Genomic DNA, 20276 nt, shown 5'->3' on the forward strand with positions numbered 1-20276 from the left:
CCACCAAACGCCTCAATTCCAGGCCCTACTGTTCACCCGGTTCAACTTCACCCTCTCATATCGGCTGGGATCCAAGAATGTCAAGCCGAATGCGCTCTCATGCCACTATAGCCCCACGGCTACAACCCCGGAACCTGAGACCATCCTACCCTCCTGAGCCTGGCGACGCGGCATGGGGTCCGGATGTTCGCTCCTGAAGCGGTCCGCTCCTCGGCCCTGGAGTTGGCCCACTCCTCCAGGCTTGCCTGCCACCCGGGCTCCCATCGGACCCTGGCTTTAGTGTGACAAGGCTTTTGGTGTCCTACCATGGGTCCCGACATCTCCGCATTTGTCGCCGCTTGCACGGTCTGTGCACAGAACAAGACTCCGTGGCAGGCTCCGGCTGGTCTCCTCCAACCTTTGCCTGTCCCTAGCCGTCCCTGCTTTCACATCTCCCTGGACTTTGTCACAGGTCTCCCCCTGTCTGATGGCTACACCGCCATCCTGAACATGATGGATCTGTTTTCCAAAGCCACCCACTTCATTCCTCTCCCAAAACTACCCTCTGCCAAAGAGACGGCCCAGCTTACAGTGCAGCATGTCTTCCGGATCCATGGACTATCAGTAGACATGGTCTCCGACTGGGTTCCTCAGTTCTCATCCCAGTTCTGGAAGTAGATCTGAACCCTTATTGGGTCGTCAGCCAGCCTGTCAGAGATCAGCATACCTTTGGCCCAGATGTTTGTCTGCTGTGTCGTCGTACCTGGAGGAGAGCCAGGTCGGCCCTCCTCAAGACCATCTCTAGGTATCGACGACAAGCGGATCGCCAACGGACACTGGCGCCCCGGTATCGTCTCGGGCAGAAGATGTGGTTGTCCACCCGGGATCTGCCCCTCCCATCTCCAAAGTTATTAGCCCCTCTACTGTTTGTCTTCTGTTGCCCTGTACCCTTCGTATACATCCCACCTTTCATGTGTCCAGAGTTAAACCCATCTCAAGCACTATGTCTCCTGTTTCCAGGCCCACCCCTCTCCCCCGTCTCATCGACGGCCAACCAGCGAACATTTTGATGCGTCTCCTGAAGGTTCGACCTTGGGTAGGGGGTTCCAGTACATGTTTGACTGGGAGAGTTATGGCACGGAGGAGCCGGCACCCCGGTCAACCAGGTATGCACCCAGGTTGGATGCCAGGTGGCGCCCCTGGGTTTGGGTACTGTCACACACTGATCTGTTTCACCTTTCTTTGTGCTTCTCTCCACCCCCCTTCAGGTGTCATCCATCATCCCTGTGTATTTCTACCTGTGTTCTCTATTTGTCTTTTGCCAGCACGTGTTGTTTGTGAAACCTACCAGCATTTGTTCCCATGGTCCTGTTTGTTTCTTGCTCCTGTTTCTAGTCCTTCCCGGTGTTGACCCTTCTGCCAGTCCTGACCCTGAGCCTGCCTTCCGTTCCATACCTTGCCCCACCTCATTGGATTATTGACCCCTGCCTGCCCTGAGACTGCCTGCCGTTCTGGATCCTTTGCAGCTTCTCTGGATTACTGACCCCGGCATGCCTTTGACCTATCGTTTGTCTGCCCCTGTATTTAGAAATAAACTTTTGTTTCTGTCTGCATCTGGGCCATACCTGAAACGTAATACACAAGTCTGGGGAAGGGTACCAAAAAATGTCTGCAGCACTGAATGTCCTGAAGAACACAGTGGCCTCAATCATTCTTAATTGGAAGAAGTTTGGAATCACCAGGACTCTTCATAGAGCTGGCCGCCCGGCCAAACTGAGCAATCAGGGGAGAAGGGCCTTGGTCTGGGAGGTGACCAAGAACCCGATGGTCACTCTGAGAGAGCTCCAAAGCTCCTCTGTGGGGATGGGAGAACCTTCCAGGAGGACAACCATCTCCGCAGCATTCCACCAATCAGGCCTTTATGGTAGTGGCCAGACTCAAGTCCCTCCTCATTAAAAGGCACATGACAGCCTACTTGGAGTTTGCCAAAAGGCACATAAAGGACTCTCAGTCCATGAGAAACAAGATTCTCTGGTCTGACGAAACCAATATTGAACACTTTGACCTGAATGCCGAGCGTCACGTCTGGAGGAATCCTGGCACCATCCCTACGGTGAAGCATGGTGGCAGCATCATGCTGTGGTGATGTTTTTCAGCGGCAGGGACTAGCATACTAGTCAGGATTGAGGGAAAGATGATCAGAGAAGAGTACAGAGATATCCTTGATAAAAACCTGCTCCAGAGCACTCAGGACCTCAGACTGGGACGAAGGTTCACTTTTCAACAGGACAAGATATTTAAGCACACAGTCAAGACAATGTAGGAGTGGATTTGGGACAGGTCTCTGAATTTCCCCGAGTGGTCCAGCCAGAGCCCTAAAAATAGCTGGGCATGCGACGCTCCCCATCCAACCTGACTGAGCTTGAGTCTGCAGAGAAGAATGGGGGGAACTCTCTAAATCAGGTGGATCAAGATTGCAGCGTCATACCCAAGAAGACTCGAGGCTGTAATCGCTGCCAAAGGTGTTACAACAAAGTAAAGAGTAAACGTTCTGAATACTTATGTAAATGTGATATTTCCTATTTTTTTTTAAATCTGTTTTTGCTTTGTCATTGCGGGGTATTGTGTGCAGATTGATGAGGAGAAAAAAGTAATCAATTTTAGAATAAGGATGTAATGTCAGAACATTTGGAAATAGTGAAGGGGTCTGAATACATTCTGAATGCATTTTATATTCTTTCATGCTAACTAGCTAAAAAAATAAGTCCAATGGGTTATGATCATTTGCTTGTAAAAGAAAGGAGGTGCAAAAACATACATTTGCACCCATATTTTCATTCGCTCCATGACTCAGGCGGACAAGTGTAGACTACGGCGAAAACTGTTTGGCTCAGCCAAAGATGATCTATTATATTGCTTAGCTCAGTCGCTACTCACGAAGAGGAAGAACTTTGCAGGTGTTTTTGATTCATAAATGACACCGTGCTGCTGGGAGGGAATGTTCAAATAAAACCCAGAAGGAATGTAGACTAAAAAGTATCAGCACATCATATCATAAGGTAAACACAGCATTGGAAAGGAAAAGTTAACACTTATATATCAACCCCAAATATATCATACTATGACGGAAATTATGATGTATTGACTTAAATCGTTGGGCAACATAATGGGTAAGCTAATGGCATCCTCTTTCAGTTGAAAAAAAAGTGAATTTCAGCTTTTGAGAGCATTTTACTCATGGCCAGTCACACAGCAATTTCTGCCTACACTACTGCCCATAATATCAAAGATCCACCAGCATATTTTACAGTAGGAATGAGCTACTGTATTTTCTGCGTATACATTGTTCTTTTGAATGCCAAATCCAGCATTGGTGTGAGTGGCCAAAGACCTCTATTTTCATGTCATCTGACCATAGCCTGGAGTTTGCAAAACGGCATTGGCACTTGGATTGGAACTGGTTCTATGGTCATATGACATGAAAATAAAGCTCTTTGGCCACATTTGCCAGGGGTTGGTTTGGCCTTCGAAAGAACAGTGCATATGCAGAAAATACCTCAACCCTATTGGAAAATATGGTGGTGGGTCTTTGATGTTATGGGGCTATTTTGCTTCCACTGGTCCTGGGGCCATCGTTAAAGTGACTGGTTCAACAGTTTCCTGCAAAAATACAGCAACAATACCCCAACATATTTGTGACTCACAACCTCAATTCGGATTATGGATTATGTAGCAACATTTGAAACTGTTTTTTTTTACATTGGATAAAAATAGAGACTTAGAGCTACAACATGGTATTATCATATACTGCACTTGAGGAACAATGGGAAAGTAATTCTGCTATGAAAGTTGATCAACTTGTAAAGTCACTTTTGAGAAAATCGCCTTTGAATGTTTTGGTATCTGGTGAAGAGCTCTTCTTTGTCTACACCCATTCAGCATCGTTCACACCCTGTTAAGCTTTACCCTCCCCCCATCTCGGAGCTGTCTCGGGGGGCACACTTGACACTCCGGCCGATGATTTAATTACCTCTAACATAACATGAAAACAGCCTAACCAGCTCAGCCTAAACAGCCTAACCGGCAACAATTTCATTACGCTTTTTTGCAGATGTTTACTGACACCAGCCATATTCAACGGGTGTTGTACAACAATGAACAAAGTGCCAACAGTGCTGAGACCAACCAGGTTCAACCAGGTAGCTAGCTAACATTAGGCTCTAACTAGAAAAGCAAACATCTCTGGGAAACAATAAAACAAATCTGTGAAGTCGTGACTTGCGACGTATGCCTAGTTTCCTGAATCGGGCACATTTAAGTAGAAAATGTTGCAATTGCATCATTTAAAACATAACACAGAATGAATGTGACCAAGAAATACCACACATTTTGCTTGGCATACAAGCCCGTTATTAGGACTATAGACAGGTCTTTTTTGCTCATATCAGGGGATCCAATAATTCACTGAATCTATGCAACAGTAGACTTGTAGACAAAAAATGTTCCACTGTTCTGCAGTCAAATGGAATGATGTCCATAAGGTGCATTTTCCTGAAACATATTACTTACAGATGCCAAGATTGTGAAACCCTAGCTACCCCCATCCCATGGGACGATATAAGATAGATAGGTCACAATAACCCACTGTTGATTCCTTGGTTACAAACCATTTGGTATGTATACTGTACCTGTCCATTTGAACTCATTAGTTCAAAATGAAGTCCCTGCTACTGTTCTTGATATGCATCTGTATGAATATAGAGGGGAGGTGAATTAGATGCTCAGTTCAGATATAGGTTTAGCTATACTGTATGTATTAAATCAGAAATGGTATGCATTAAAAATAAACATGACAGTTTAACAAGGTCAAAATCTAAATGTATACAGCTGCCATGAAAATGGTACACCCAACTTGCCATGTATACATATCATTGCTTGACATATGATACAGTATAGGGCATGTGGCAAGGTCAAGGTTGAAATTGAATTATTGACATATCATTTGTTATCATATTGACATATAATATCTAATCATATTGACACATCATCTTTACTCATATTCACTGTATGTCATTGATATGGATATTCTGCCATAAGTGTATTTTCCTGTCCGTCCAGCTCAAAATAAAGATACCGCGTGTTAACCTGTCCAGCTCAAACCAGAGCTGCAATACATCCACCACGAAACAGTGGTAGCAAACGCTTACAAGACAGCACAGATCAGTGCAACTACAGTCTTCTGTGATTTGGGTCGGGAAGCTCTGTAGTCTCTACTGTACCACTTATTCAAAAGTGCTGATCCTGATATAATATTGACAGTCTGACTCAGCCAGGGGCTTTTGGATCTGACATATTAAGGTCATACTACCTTCCTCAAATCTATTCTGCTGGCTGAAGCGCCAGGCTAAATATAGCACTGGCCCATATCGAGGCCCAACTCAAAAAGTGAGACCTACGTTCCAAATCTTACCCTATTCCCTACATAGTTTACTAATTTTGACCAGCGCCCTGGTCAGAAGTAGTGCACAATGTTGGGAATAAATTGTCATTTGGGACACAGACAATGTTTGTAAATAAATATGAATGGCCTTTTAATGTTTAATAACATGACACCTGACAACAAGGAAATTGAGGTTTGTGTCCAATGTGAAGTAAATTTCAATCAAAGGAACGTGTTGGAATGTGTTATATAGCTACCATGTTTCAACATCTGCATTGCTCACTGTTAGGGTTTTAGGCTGGGTTTCTGTATAGCACTTTGTTACATCAGCTTATGTAAAAAAGGCTTCATAAATACATATGATTGATTGATAATGGGTTTTCCAATCAAACATGTATTTGTTGGATTGGAACACCCACTAGGTAGGTAGTCTAGTGGTTTGAGTGGTTAGAATACTGGGCTAGTAACCAAAAGGTTGCTAGATCAAATCTGACAAAGTAAAAATCGGTTGTTCAGCCCCTGAGCAAGGCAGTTATCCCACTGTGCTCCAGGTGCTGAAGATATGGATATTGATTAAGGCAGCCCCTTGCACCTCTCTGATTCAGAGGTTGGTTGGGTTAAATGCAGAAGATCCATTTCAGTTGAAGGTGTTCAGTTGTAAAACTGACTAGGTATCCCATATATGATTTTGTTAAATACATGGTTTTATCTGTAGCACAAACTGAATGAAATATAAGCCCATCGATGAAGGTGAATGAATTAACCTACAATTTTATAAAGTTCTCTTTAGCTGGGATTGACAATATCTTATCCAATGCATCAGTAAGTTTTCAAATTAAATGTATCCTCTTGGCAGGCATAAATAATGCATCATAGGCTCTCACAGTAAGATAGAGAGGAGGTTATAAATATGAAGCATATGAGTTGTATTGACAAGGCCTAGCCTCAGTGGCACCCGTCTATAGCCAGAGAGAGGTTGGAGATGAAACACCAGACAAGTGTCCTCTATCCGCTCTGTCCTCCATAGAAGCACAGCAGGGGTCAGGTTCACACACTGAGCAGGGATTTAGATTGGAGAAACCGTGTCAGATGAGACCAGTCTCATTGAGTCTCATTGCTCTGTAGTTGGCCTTTTGCATAAAAAGGAAAGGTTTTTCGTATGTCCAGCATTGATAAAATATTAATCAGTACACTGAGACGTGCATGATCATAACTAGCAGTTTAGTGGAATTTTAGAACAATTTCCGAAGAACAGTTTCCAAAAATAATGCACAGTTGCTAAAGTTTGGTAACAGAATGGCAGTTTGTGTTGTTTGTGCCTTCATTCTGTTACCCAACTGTGCATCTCCACCGTTCTTCAAGGAAATGTCACATTTTTGGTGGAAATTGTTGAAAGAAATATATTTAATTACAATGGAGTATATGAAGCTATTGAAAGCCTCACATTCTATGGCCTATGTTGTAGAGTATCTTGTTTACAATCGTTTAAAAGCTTTGTGCAGTTAGTAGCGTACATCCCATGAAATATGTCTCTATCTGGTCTTATTTGAGAGATAATATCAAGGTTGTTGTCATTTCGAGCTAGTATGGGTGCTCTATTACCCCTGCCTTTAGGCCGTTATTATGTTATCAAACTAAGGGAGTACAGCAGTACAGCAGTATTGATGAAATTCCAAGTTTTCCTTTTCTATTTTAATTCATTTTGAAATCTGGCAGTACTACTGTCTCACATGCCATATGCGTGGTGGTGTGAAACCGATAAGCCAATGCCTATTATTAGGAACATAGAATATGTTCAAATTTCAGTACAAACATACCAATGGACAAACACAACGAAAATAAAAAGGTAAAATAGATAATAAAAGAGGGAATAGAGAGAAGACTGCTTTCTTCATCAGGTATGCTTTAGTTGTCAACAGGCATACCTGGAGTTTATTTTTGGGCCTTTCACTGACTGCCACCCAGTGTTCACCATGTTGAACTGCAGGGATGCGTACAGAGGCAATGGAATTCATCTGCATCCTTTCCCTTATTATTTCCCTTCCATTATTATTTTATACTGTAATAGTCTTATGGCACTTACAAAATGGAATACAATTACATATCGCACATTAGTAACATAAGACGGTACACGGAAATTAATAATTTTCTTTGCATGTCCCTAACAAAATACAATGCATCTTCCAAAGACAATTCAACTATCCAAAAGAAGACATAATTCAATTGCCTGATATAGTCTTTCAGACTATCCAATACTATAGAGAGCAGAGCAGAGCAGCAACCAGATCAGACCAGCAGTCTCACCAATGGCGATCTGGGTAGACTGGATCTGGGGCTTCAGCTTTGCATTCACGAAAGGTTGCTTTTCATCATTGTAATATTATGAAAGCAGAATAAATGACAAAAATAAAAACTGAAATCCCTAGACCTTGCCCTACTCCTAGCCCTAACCTTTTTTCTGTTTACTATGGGCACCCAATCACCCCAAAGGGGGCAGCAATCAGCCCTATCTTTAAGAGGTTAAAAGTATTTTTAGCACCCTGAAAGAGCTGCAAAGCTCCACAGTTGAGATTGGAGTATCTGTCCACAGGACCACTTTAAGCCGTACACTCCACAGAGCTGGGCATTACAGAAGAGTGTCCAGAAAAAATCCATTGCTTCAAGAAAAAAATAAGCAAACACGCTTGGTGTTCGCCGAAAGGCAGATGGGAGACTCCCCAAACATATGGACGGTACTCTTGTCAGATGAGACTAAAATGTAGCTTTTTGGCCATCAAGGAAAACGTTATGTCTGGAGCAAACCCTACACCTCTCATCACCCTGAGAACAACATCCCCACAGTGAAGCATGGTGGTGGCAGCATCATGCTGTGGGGATGTTTTTCATCGGCAGGGACTGGGAAACTGGTCAGAATTGAAGGAATGATGGATGGTGTTAAATACAGGTAAATTCTTGAGGGAAACCTGTTTCAGTCTTCCAGAGATTTGAGACTGGGACAGAGGTTCACCTTCCAGCAGGACAATGACCCTTAGCAAAGCATTGTGCTAAAGCAACACTCGAGTAGTTTAAGTGGAAACATTTCAAAGCCCAGACCTCAATCCAATTGAGAATCTGTATACCAGCGGAATCCATCCAACTTGAAGGGGCTGGAGCAGTTTTGCCTTGAGAATGGGCAAAAATGATGTACCAAGGTTATGGAGACATACCCCAAGAGACTTGCAGCTGTAATTGCTGCAAAAGGTGACTCTACAAAGTATTGACTTTGGGGGTGAATAGTTATGCATTCTCAAGTTTACTGTTTTTTGTCTTATTTCTTATTCTTAATATTTTTCATCTTTAAATTGGTAGGCATGTTGCATGCACACACCATTTGTTTGTATTATTTGATGTTATTTTTTTCATTTCACGTCACCAATTTAGACTATTTTGTATATGTCCATTACATTGTATATGTCCATTACATAAAATCCAATCAATTTAAATTACATGTTGTATTGCAGCAAAATAGGAAAAACGCCAAGGGGGATGAACACTTTTTCAATGCACTGTAAAACAATTGAGATTTTCCCACTTAGTCAGTTCTGTGCAGGTCAATTTTCTTGAAAACAGCACCTGGTCCACATCACATGCACCCACCACAGTACTATTTTATCTGTTTAAACATTTTTACTTACATAAAACCCGCCACTCAAACTGCCAGATCACATCAATTGATTTAATGAATTGTACAGCCAGTATCCCTGTGCATTTGTCATATCCTATTCAATGGTTTGTATCTGAAATAAATAACGACCACATGCATTAACTGAGTTTTGAAACTGTCATCATCAATGCATTGTGAGTGAAAAGACACCCAGGTAGGCCAACGTGTCCACTCCTTTAACTTTACTTGTTATGTAGGCTACTGTTTACCATGAATTGGAATTCCCCTTATGTTGTTATTATATGAGTACAAGACAAGTTAGTTAGTTAGCTAGCTAGCTCACTAGCTCATAGGTAGAAACAGTGAGTCTGTGGGCGCATTCCTCTGCGTGCCAGATCGTATACACTTCAGATATAGGCCTAGCTATTGCATTATCAGATATCTAGTAAAATATGCTGACCATACTGCTTTTGGTCAGTCTTTTCGAAGGGGATGAGGCAGAGCACTGATCGGCTCTGAATGATTTTACTGTCTGGTGTGAGTCATCCCATCTAAAATTAAACACATAAAAAATAAAAGGCATGGTGATTGACTTCGGAAGGAACGCAACCATGCACGCACCATCACTGATAAGAGGTGAGCCCATTGAAATAGTGGAGGAGTACAAATACCTTGGGCTAGTCATTGACAACAAGCTGTCATGGGATCAGTGTACGTACTGATGCTCTTTTTTAAGAAAGGCCAACAGACTGTATTTCCTACGTAAACAGATTTTTTTTTAAAAATGTTGATCTAACCATCTTTTATACATCATTCATTTAGAGCATTCTGTCCTCCTGCTTGACCGGCTGGTTTGGGAATATCAAGGTTGCACAGAAAAATTGGTTGGGCAAGATAGTCAGGACTGAAGGAAAAATCATGGGGCAGTAACAGCAAGAACTGTCATCCCTCTACCTGGGCAGAGCCTTGCATAAAGGCAAATAAAATAGTGGTTGACTCTTCAAATCCACTCCACACCTGGATTCCAGCTCCTTCCCTCTGGCCGCAGGTATAGACGACCTAAGGTTAAAAAAATAGGGCCAAGTACTCTTTTATTCGGAATGCAACTCTGCAATTTAACAAAATGTTGGACTAATTGCACTTAGCACTTACACTATGAAACTGTACTTACTCTGCCTATTTGCTTGTAAATATCCTTTGCTATTTATTTTAAATTTTTATATGTGTTATGTTTTATGACTGCTGCAATATGAATTGCCTCTCTGAGGACATTTTTCTGAATCTGAATCCTCCTTCCCCACCCGGAAACTATGTTTGGTAGTAAATATAGAATGTGATAAATATAGAAAAAAGAGTTGCCTTGTAATGTGTATGTATCTTTTAAATCTTGGAATGTTCTCAAACCATTACTGTCCATGATGGTACAGATTCTACATTTACACCATTTGGGGGATGAAAGATACCACCCTGCATTATTGTAAAATATTGGAATATGCTTGTAAATATATTTGGCATGCCATTTTGATTCCTAGTTAAATAGTTTTTCCATTTTGTGCTAAATATAAATTGTGTGAGCAGTAATATGACAAAAGCGTAGCTTGGATTGTTTAAGGGATATATCCACCACTTCTGAGGCAATACGAGACACCATATTTCTCTGTATACTCAGCCAGGGGGCAGAAGAATCATGTCTAAACCAATTGAGGATGGGGTGAAATGCTAGTGCCTGGAAATACAATTTAACGTTTGGTACGGATGGTCCTCTTACGTCTTTCCCTCTTTGTAAATTTGTTCATTTTTATCCGGGATTGTTTACCTTGCCATATACATTTTGAAACCCAATAGCCAGAAAGGAGAGCCATGGGAAGCATTGAACTACAGAAATTCAGCCGTGTTTTTATACTGTATTCATTTTGACAATAGATATTCTGCCGGTTAAAGCAACTGGGATATTATTTAGTCTGCTGAGGTCAGATTCAATTGATTTGAGCATTCTGTCAAAGTTTCTGGCAATGGTTTTATCGAAGGAAAGAAATGTATATACTCCCAAATTTTTACAATGGGAAACAATTGGGACTCCATAAGTAAGATGGAATCCTCCATCGGGTTAAGAGGCAGTAGGGCTGATTTGGTTAGACATTTTGAGATGAAGCTAAATTTATTCATGATCGTCAATGCTTTTTGGAGCGATATGAGGTATATTGTCTGTGTATAATGAGATGAGGTGATCAGCAGAGGCATTCCATGGATAATAAGAATAACAAAGGCAAATTGGATTGCCTTGTCTGCTGCTTCTAGTGATTCTGAACAAAGCAGAGCAGATATTGCATGTTATAACAATGGCTATGCAATTACGGAAGAAAACAGGGTGCTGTCCTCTATTAAAAAGAGGAGGATCCCATCGGCTGTCTATAAGCTATGCCTACTCTATTTATTTCTCAACTTTCCTAATATTAAACACTATACAACAGGAGTATAGCCTACTTGGCTGGCATGACAATAACACATGGGAAAAGAGTCCTCCATTCGCTATTTATGTATTTTTTGACCTGCCCCTGTTTCAAGACAGGTGCATGTTAATATACCATTCTAAATGAAAACAAATGTCACGTATATATTATTTAGTACTGTAAACATAAAAATAAGATTCAATCATGAACAGTCTGATGGGTGACAATATTAGCCTATCATTTGTGAATTATATATTATCACTTGATGCCCTGCTCATGTACATTAAGGTAAGAAACAGTGCATGCCTTTTTTTGTACTTTTTTGTTGTTGTACTTTTTAAAATCAAAGTAGCACACCTCGTGTAACCTAGCCCATAGGCCGATATGTTTGGTAAGGTTTTCATCACTAAAGTGGCCAAAAAACTTCTGAAAAATCAAGCACATTAATCCGCTTTACAACTAGTGTAGAGTCTAACTGGTATACGCAGTGCTTGAGTTTCAAGTATGGGGAAGATCATTTTCACCATAAAAATGCATCTATATAACAACAGCATTACTTGCATCATCGCAATTTGTGGTCACTATTGATGGTGTTTTCTCACTAATTGATTGGATTTTGGAACATTCACTATTATAGCCTACTGCCATGTGGGCAGTGCTGCAAAAATAATGGGAGGAAATAGCCTAATAGTTGAGCAACATTTTAAGCTAAATGTACTGATTTGTTGCATCAGCCTCATTGCTTTAAAAAAGTATGCTAGTGATTATATTAATTTGGGATCTGTTGCATCAAACAACTTTCCCAGACTATCTTTGGAATATGTCTTTATTGGAAACAGTAGAACGGGTCAAACTTGACCAGATTCAGGAAACTAGGCGTATGTTGCAAGTCACAACTTCACAAGAGAGCTGTTTGAACATAACAAAATATGTTTTTATCAAAATGCGTTTTTTGGCAGAAATGCCTTCTCGAACATGTGAAATTTCATGTGCCTTAATAACAAACTGGTATGCTTTCTGTAAATACGAAAACAATTGTTAAATTACGAGCCTTGTTGGTTAAGCCACAGAAAAAGTTGGCAACCTTCACACTGGCCATGATTGGCTTAGATAATGATTGTGCTGGACATGCCCAGAGAGGAGTTTGGTCTGCCATAGAAGGCTTCTGTCTATTTCAGCTCTTCAGTCTGTGTTGGTAATCCTGTCGAACGCTGCTTTAGAAAATTATATATTATGTATTGAAGCTGCATTAGTGTTGCTCTCCACTTTTTGGAGGATCACGTTTTGAAATCAGTGGAATTAGAGTATGATAGCACCTGTCTCCGGATTACATTTTCAAACTAAGAGAAACCGTGGCATGGCATTCCTGACAGGGAGACACGTCCTTCATGCATTATGATCAAAACAGGTAAGATAGTCTAGCGCTAGCTAGCTAAATCTTCAGATATTACACGTTTTCTCATTTCCAGATAAAGTGTGCTGTTAGCTAGCACGCTAGCTAATGTTAGCTGGCTGGCTCCCTAGCTGAGTTTATAATTCATTTCCCAGAGACATTTCCTGTTCTAGTTTGAGCCTAATGTTAGCTTAGCTAGCTAACATTGAAAATGGTTGGTTAGCTCCCAGCACTGTGGCATTCTTGGCACAGTTCATTATTGTTTAACTAGCTAATGTTAGCTGGCTGGCTCGTTAGCTAATGTTACATTTTGTGTGGGAACTTACACTTTGTTTACCTAGCTACGTACATTGTTTACCTAGCTAGATAGCTAAATGTCTTAAGCTAAAGTGTACTGTTAGCTAGCTAGCTTGGTTAGCGCCCAGCACTGTGGCATTGTTGGCACTGTTCCTTGTTGTTTAACTAGCTAACATTACGTGATGTGTGTACAACACCCGTTGAATATGGTCGGTGTCAGTAAACGACTGCAAAAAAGTGTAATGAAATTGTTGGTTAGGCTGTTTTCATGTTATCAAGAGGTAAGATTCATCAGCCAGAGCGTCAAGTGTGCGCTCCGAGAGCGCTCCGAGATGGGTGGGGCTAAAGCTTAAGAGGGTGTGAACGATGCTGAATGGGTGTAGACAAAGAAGAGCTCTTCACAGAACATCACAAACTGGTTCTAACTAGAATAGAAAGAGGAGGGGGAGGCCCCAGTGCACAACTGAGCAACAGGACAAGTACATTGGAATGCCTAGTTTGAGAAACAGACGCCTCACAAGTCCTCAACTGGCATCCACATTAAATAGTACCCTCAAAACACCAGTCTCAACGTCAATAGTGAAGAAGCGACACCGGGATGCTAGCCTTTGGAAGAGTGCACTGGAAATTCCCTTCCCCGTGTTGCACTCTGAGTGACTCCTAACTACTATGTCACTGTAGCCAATGCTCCACGTGGTTTGGTTAGGAATTAAACAACCATTACAACCTTAGCTTCTCCTGAGGTTTTTGTGGTACGCGTGGTCTGAAGAGGATTTCTCCAGGTGGGGGTTTTATTCGGAACAGTATAAAAGGATCAATGTCTGTGCTCATGGGGTGGGCCAATGACTTAGTTAATATTTAAAGGGAATACTATTCTCTCACATTAACAGTTTAAAATCACATTACATAATTTCACAAATAGTTCCATCTTTACTCATTCATTTTATACAATAATTAGATACAAACTTCATATAACGGAGGCTCCTGTATAAACATAGTTATGGTAATGTGGCTGTATCGTCTTTCCATGAGGTCAAAACATGAAACAAAACGGACAGGTCGTAGCTGGCTTCTCCACCGATCGTTTACACATCCAAAACATGGATATTGTTCAGTTCTCAAGTTTTGTGATGTAGAAGAAGTTCCTTTGTTCTACTGTGAAACTATCTCTCGCTATACTGCCTGGCCCTGAGGAAAGTCTCCTCCAGCAATTTACGACCTGAGATAACAGAACCTGGGTAGGAGGGAGAGAGAGGTGGTGAGAGAGAGGGGGAGTGTACTCGCTATACCCAAAGAGGGCCACGTCATGACACTAGCTAGTAGCTCATTTATTTGGCTAATGTTACTAAGATTAGTGTTATTAGTTTGGGTAACTTTGGCTATGTGAGACATGTCTTTACAAAGCTATCCAATGTTACCTAACTAGGGCTTGTGTTGAAAACAGATGTAAAAAGATAACGTTACAAATGTAGGTGAGCATTACAATTAGCTATCCCCTGCCACCATGGCTAACTTCAATAGAGGCCTTTCTCAAACGTTTGAAGTGTGTGGTGGTTAACTAACCCCACAAGACCAAGCCACACAACAACCTAGTAAATTATGTGTTGGCGCTATCTAATGCATCTGAAATGGGATCATAAATGTTTATGGACCTACTAGCTAATGTCCTTCAGTTGTCTATATTAAGTTGAATTAGATTATGCAACAATATTTTGGTATACAAAATAAAACATTGAGGACTGAATTACATCACATAGGCTGTTAAAGGGGGTGGAAAGTGTTGTATCCTATATTCCTGTGTTCCTGGGGCAAAAAGGGGTTGAATATGCAGAGAATCTATATGTCATGAGTTTCCGTCTCCAATCAGCTAGTGCATTTGAAGTAGAGGGGTTGGTACCTGTCTCCCAATGAGTAGCTAATAGCATCACCCCATCCAGACAGTCTATGTAATTCAGGCAGTTGGGAGAAAATGAACTTCCGCTTTCCACCCCCTTTCAAAGGCTTGGTCTTCCAACATGATGGTGAGTCCCTGTCACCATTGGTAACCACACATCAAACATTCTGTGACAGGTGTAGCTATTCTTGTGGGAAACACTCTATTCCATTGTCTTACTCATAGTTGTAGGCTCAATTTCCAGTGTTTTGACTGCATTTGATGTCACCCACCAGCCTGAAATGATCAAGAATGAAGAAGTTGGGGCTTTCAAGTGGCACAGTGGTCTAAGGCACTGCATCACATCTCAATGCTAGCTGTGCCACTAGAGAATCTGGGTTTGAGACCAGGCTCGCTCGCTGCCGGCCACGACTGGGAGACCCATGGGGTGGCGCACAATTGGCCCAACGTTAGGGGAGGGTTTGGTCTGCATGGATGTTCTTGTCCCATTACGCACTAGCGACTCCTGTGACGGGCCGGGCGCAGTGCACACTGACGCGTTCGCCAGGTGCATGGTAAAAATAATAAATAGAAATAATGAAGAAGTATCTGCCAGCTAGAGAGTTATTAAATAGACAGCGAAAGCCAGCACCTAAATTCAGGGAGATGGAACAAGAAGATCCTTCTCATGATGCTGATGGCACAGGAGGTTTTAAACATTTAAAATTTTACTTGCACAATTGTCAGTTTGTATTGGTTCTGAGCAGTGTGTGGGATTGTTTTTTAAATCCCACAATGGTAATTTTGACTGCTCAGTGCTTCTAGTGTTAATGTATTGGTCTTTTCAGGTCTGTTTGCCTTTGTGAGGTTTGAGGATGGGATACTCAGCAAATATATTTGAAATTCAAGACATCCTTCAGGAGGATGAAACGCCCATTCTGCAGTTCAACATCTTGCGGCCTGGCGAGAAAGTTTTGGCAAAGTGGGCAGATGGCAGATTTTACAGAGCTACAGTAGAATATACAAAAGTCAATCAAGAGCCCAGGAAGGCAACAAAAAACAAAAAATAGGTGAAGAAGATTCTGCTGCCAGATTTTATGGCAAGAATTTAGAACATCCTCTTCCTATTGCTCCCAAACAATTTCATGAGACACATACTGTATAAAACAAGAGTGAGATCCTGGGGAGATTATATTGATATATTCTATACTTCTCAGATAGTGCTTAAAAGTTAATCTCAAACAAAGATAATTTGTCTCACATAAGTATCAAAATGGCTATTTCTCTCTCATGTCTTTTAATTGCTCGAAAGGACCGTTAAGGAGAGAACTCTCAGTAGTCAATGAGCACAGCTATTCATAAATGAGAGAGAGACCTTGGTTTTCTTATTTTTCTCCGGTACTTCTCTTGTTGTATTATGGTCCATTCTCTTTAGCATTTCATTGGTGCTCCTAATGGGGGTCTTAGGACAAATACTTTGGACTTAAATGATTCCAAAACAATAGTTTGAGAAACACTTTTATTTCTCTTGAGATTAAGAAAAGTCCATTATAAGTGACTGGTTTTTCCTCTGGTCACACATCCCAGGGTCCTTCGTCTTTTCAGTTCGCTGCAGCTAGTGACTGGAACGAGCTGCAACAAACACTCAAACTGGACAGCTTTATCTCAATCTCTTCATTCAAAGACTCAATCATGGACACTCTTACTGACAGTTGTGGCTGCTTTGCGTGGCATATTTTTGTCTCTAACTTCTTGCCCTTTGTGCTTTTGTTTGTGCCCGATAATATTTGTACCATGTTTTGTGCTGCTACTATGTTATGCTGCCGCCATGTTGTGTCGCTACCATGTTGTTGTTATGTTGTGTTGCTACTGTGTTGTCATTTGTTGCTGCCATGCTATGTTGTTGTCTAGGTCTCTCTTTATGTAGTGTTGTCTCTCTTGTCGTAATGTGTGTTTTGTCATATATTTTTAATCCCAGCCCCCATCCCCGAAGGAGGCCTTTTGCCTTTTGGTAAGCCGTCATTGTAAAGAAGAATTAGTTCTGAACTGACTTGCCGAGTTAAATGAAGGTTATATAAAAATACAAAAATAACAAAAGTGAGGAGTGCAAGCGATTAATGTATCAAGGGAAGAGGGTGGAAATAAGAGGGAAGGGGAGAAGGGGGAGATGAGGAGAGGAGGAAGGGGATAAGAGGGAGGAGAGGAGGAAGGGCAGGAGAGGGGGGAGAGAAGAGGGGAGATGAGAGGAGAAGGAGCGAGGAGGCTGGGGAGAGGAGGAAGGGGAGAAGGGGGAGATAAGAAGAGAGGAGAGGAGGAAGAAGAGAAGAGAGGGGAGAGGAGAGGAGGAAGGAGAGAAAGCAGGGGGAGAGAAGAGGAGAGGAGGACATCTTCACTCTGTTATCTATTTGGCTCAAAGCTATACTGATCAAGTGTAATGTAAGAACAATGCAGCCTTGTGAATGTTAACCTGTTTAAAGGTCTTACTCACATCGGCTATGGAGAGTGTGATCACACAGTCATCTGGAACAGCTGGTGCACTCCAGCATGGTTCAGTGTAGAACGTACAGTGCATTCGGAAAGTATTCAGACCCCTTTTTATTCAATATAAGAAAATGGGAATATTACATTTACATAAGTATTCAGACCCTTTACTCAGTACTTTGTTGAAGCAGCTTTGGCAAGGATTACAGCCTAAAATCTTGGCACACCTATATTTCAGGAGTTTCTCCAATTCTTCTCTGCATATATTCTTAATCTCTGTCAGGTTGGATGGGTTGCATCAGTACATAGCTATTTTCAGGTCTCTCCAGAGGTGTTCGATCGGGTTCAAGTACGGGCTTTGGCTGGGCCACTCAAGGACATTCAGAGACTCGTCCCGAAGCCCCTCCTGAGTTGTCTTGGTTGTGTGCTTAGGGTCGTTGTCCTGTTGGAAGATGAACCTTCGCCTCCAGTCTGAGGCCCTGAGTGGATTGGAGCAGGTTTTCATCAAGGATCTGCTCTGTTCATCTTTTCCTGACTAGTCTCCCAGTCCCTGCCGCTGAAAAACATCCCCACAGCATAATGCTGCCACCACCATGCTTCACTGTAGGTATGGTGCCAGATTTTCTCCAGATGTGACGCTTGGCATTCAGGCTCATGAGTCCAATATTGGTTTCATCAGACCAGAGAATCTTATTTTTCATGGTCTAATAGTCCTTTAGGTGCCTTTTGGCAAACTCCAAGTGGGCTGTCATGTGCCTTTTACTGAAGAGTGGCTTCTGTATGCCCACTCTACGATAAAGGCTTGATTGGTGAAGCGCTGCAGAGATGGTCATCCTTCTGGAAGGTTTTCCCATATCTCCACAGAAGTTCTTGGTTACCAGTTCTAGGAAGAGACTTGGTGGTTCCAAATTCTTTCATTTAAGAATGATGGAGGCCACTGTGTTCTTGGGGAACACCAATGCTGCAGATATTTGTAGAAATCAAGTGGGGAAACATCTCAGGGATGATCAATGGAAACACGATGCACCGGAGCTCAATTTCGAGTCTCATAGCAAAGGGTCTGAATACTTATGTAAATAAGGTTATTCTGTTTTTTATTTTTAATACATTAGCAAAAAATGTCTAAAAACCTGTTTTTGCTTTGTCATTATCGGGTATTGTGTGTAGATTGAGGATTTATATTTATTGTATCCATTTTACAATAAAGCTGTAAAGTAAGAACATGTGGAAAAAGTCAAGGGGTCTGATCACTCTCTGAATGCACTGTATTTAGCTTGTCTGGTAGGCTCACGTGACTGGACAGCCGGCAGCTTGGTTTCCCTTTCTAATTCGTGATAGTTTGCAAACCCAGCCACATCTGACAAGCGTCAGAGCTGGTCTAGACGGATGCTATATTGGTCCTGTATTAACACTTTGCCTGTTTGATGGTTCGTCTGAGGGGGATTATTCATAAGCGTCCTGATTAGTGTCTTGCTACTTGAAAGCGGCAGCTGTAGCCTTTACCTCAGTGTGGATGTTGCCTGTAATCCATGGCTTCTGGTTAGGATATGTGCATACGGTCACTGTGGGGACAAAGTAATTGATGCACTTATTATTAATAAAGGCGGGGATTGATGTTGTAAACTACATATTCCAGAATGTGTTAGCGAAACAGTTGTTTAGCTTAGCATCCGCTTCATCGGATCACTTCCGTATTTAGCGCAGCACCGGTCCATCCTTTATCTCTTCAAATCAAATCAAACTTAATACAGGACATTTCGGACATGGAATACAAAGCACTTTACTGAGAGAAAAAAAGACCCAAACATTTTGGGTAGCCTTCCACAAGCTTCCCACAAAAAGGTGGGTTTAATGTTGGCCCTTTCCTACTGACAGAGCTGGTGTACTGGAGTCAGGTTTGTAGGCCTCCTTGCTCACACACACTTTTTTTCTGTAGTGTTTAGGTCAGGGCTTTGTGATGACCACTTTGTTGTCCTTAAGCCATTTTGCCACAACTTTGGAAGTATGTTTGGTGTCGTTGTCCATTTGGAAGACCCATTTGCGACCAAGCTTGAACTTTCTGACTGAGGTCTTGAGATGTTGCTTCAATATATCCACATAATTTTTGTTCCTAATAATGTCATCTATTTTGTGAAGTGCACCAGTCCCTCCTGCAGCAAAGCACACCCTCAACATGATGCTGCCACCCCCGTGCTTCAAAGTTGGGATAGTGTTCTTCGGCTTGCAAGCCTCCCACTTTTTCCTTCAAACATAACGATGGTCATTATGACCAAACAGTTATATTTTTGTTTCATCAGTCCAGAGGACATTTCTCCAAAAAGTACGATCTTTGTCCCCATGTGCAGTTGCAAACCGTAGTCTGGCTTTTTAATGGCGGTTTTGGAGCAGTGGCTTCTTCCTTGCTGAGCGGCCTTTCAGTTTATGTCGATATTGGACTCGTTTTACTGTGGATATATATACTTTTGTACCTGTTTCCTCCAGCATCTTCACAAGGTCCTTTGCTGTTGTTCTGGGATTGATTTGCACTTTTCGCACCAAAGTACGTTCATCTCTAGGTGACAGAACGCGTCTCCTTCCTGAGCAGTATGACGGCTGCGTGGTCCCATGGTGTTTAAACTTGCGTACTAGTATTTCTACAGATGAACGTGGTACCTTCAGGCGTTTGGAAATTGCTCTTAATGATGAACCAGACTTGTGGATGTCTACAATTTTTTTTCTAA

This window comes from Oncorhynchus tshawytscha, linkage group LG29 (genome assembly GCF_018296145.1).
Source record: "Oncorhynchus tshawytscha isolate Ot180627B linkage group LG29, Otsh_v2.0, whole genome shotgun sequence".
NCBI lineage: Eukaryota > Metazoa > Chordata > Actinopteri > Salmoniformes > Salmonidae > Oncorhynchus > Oncorhynchus tshawytscha.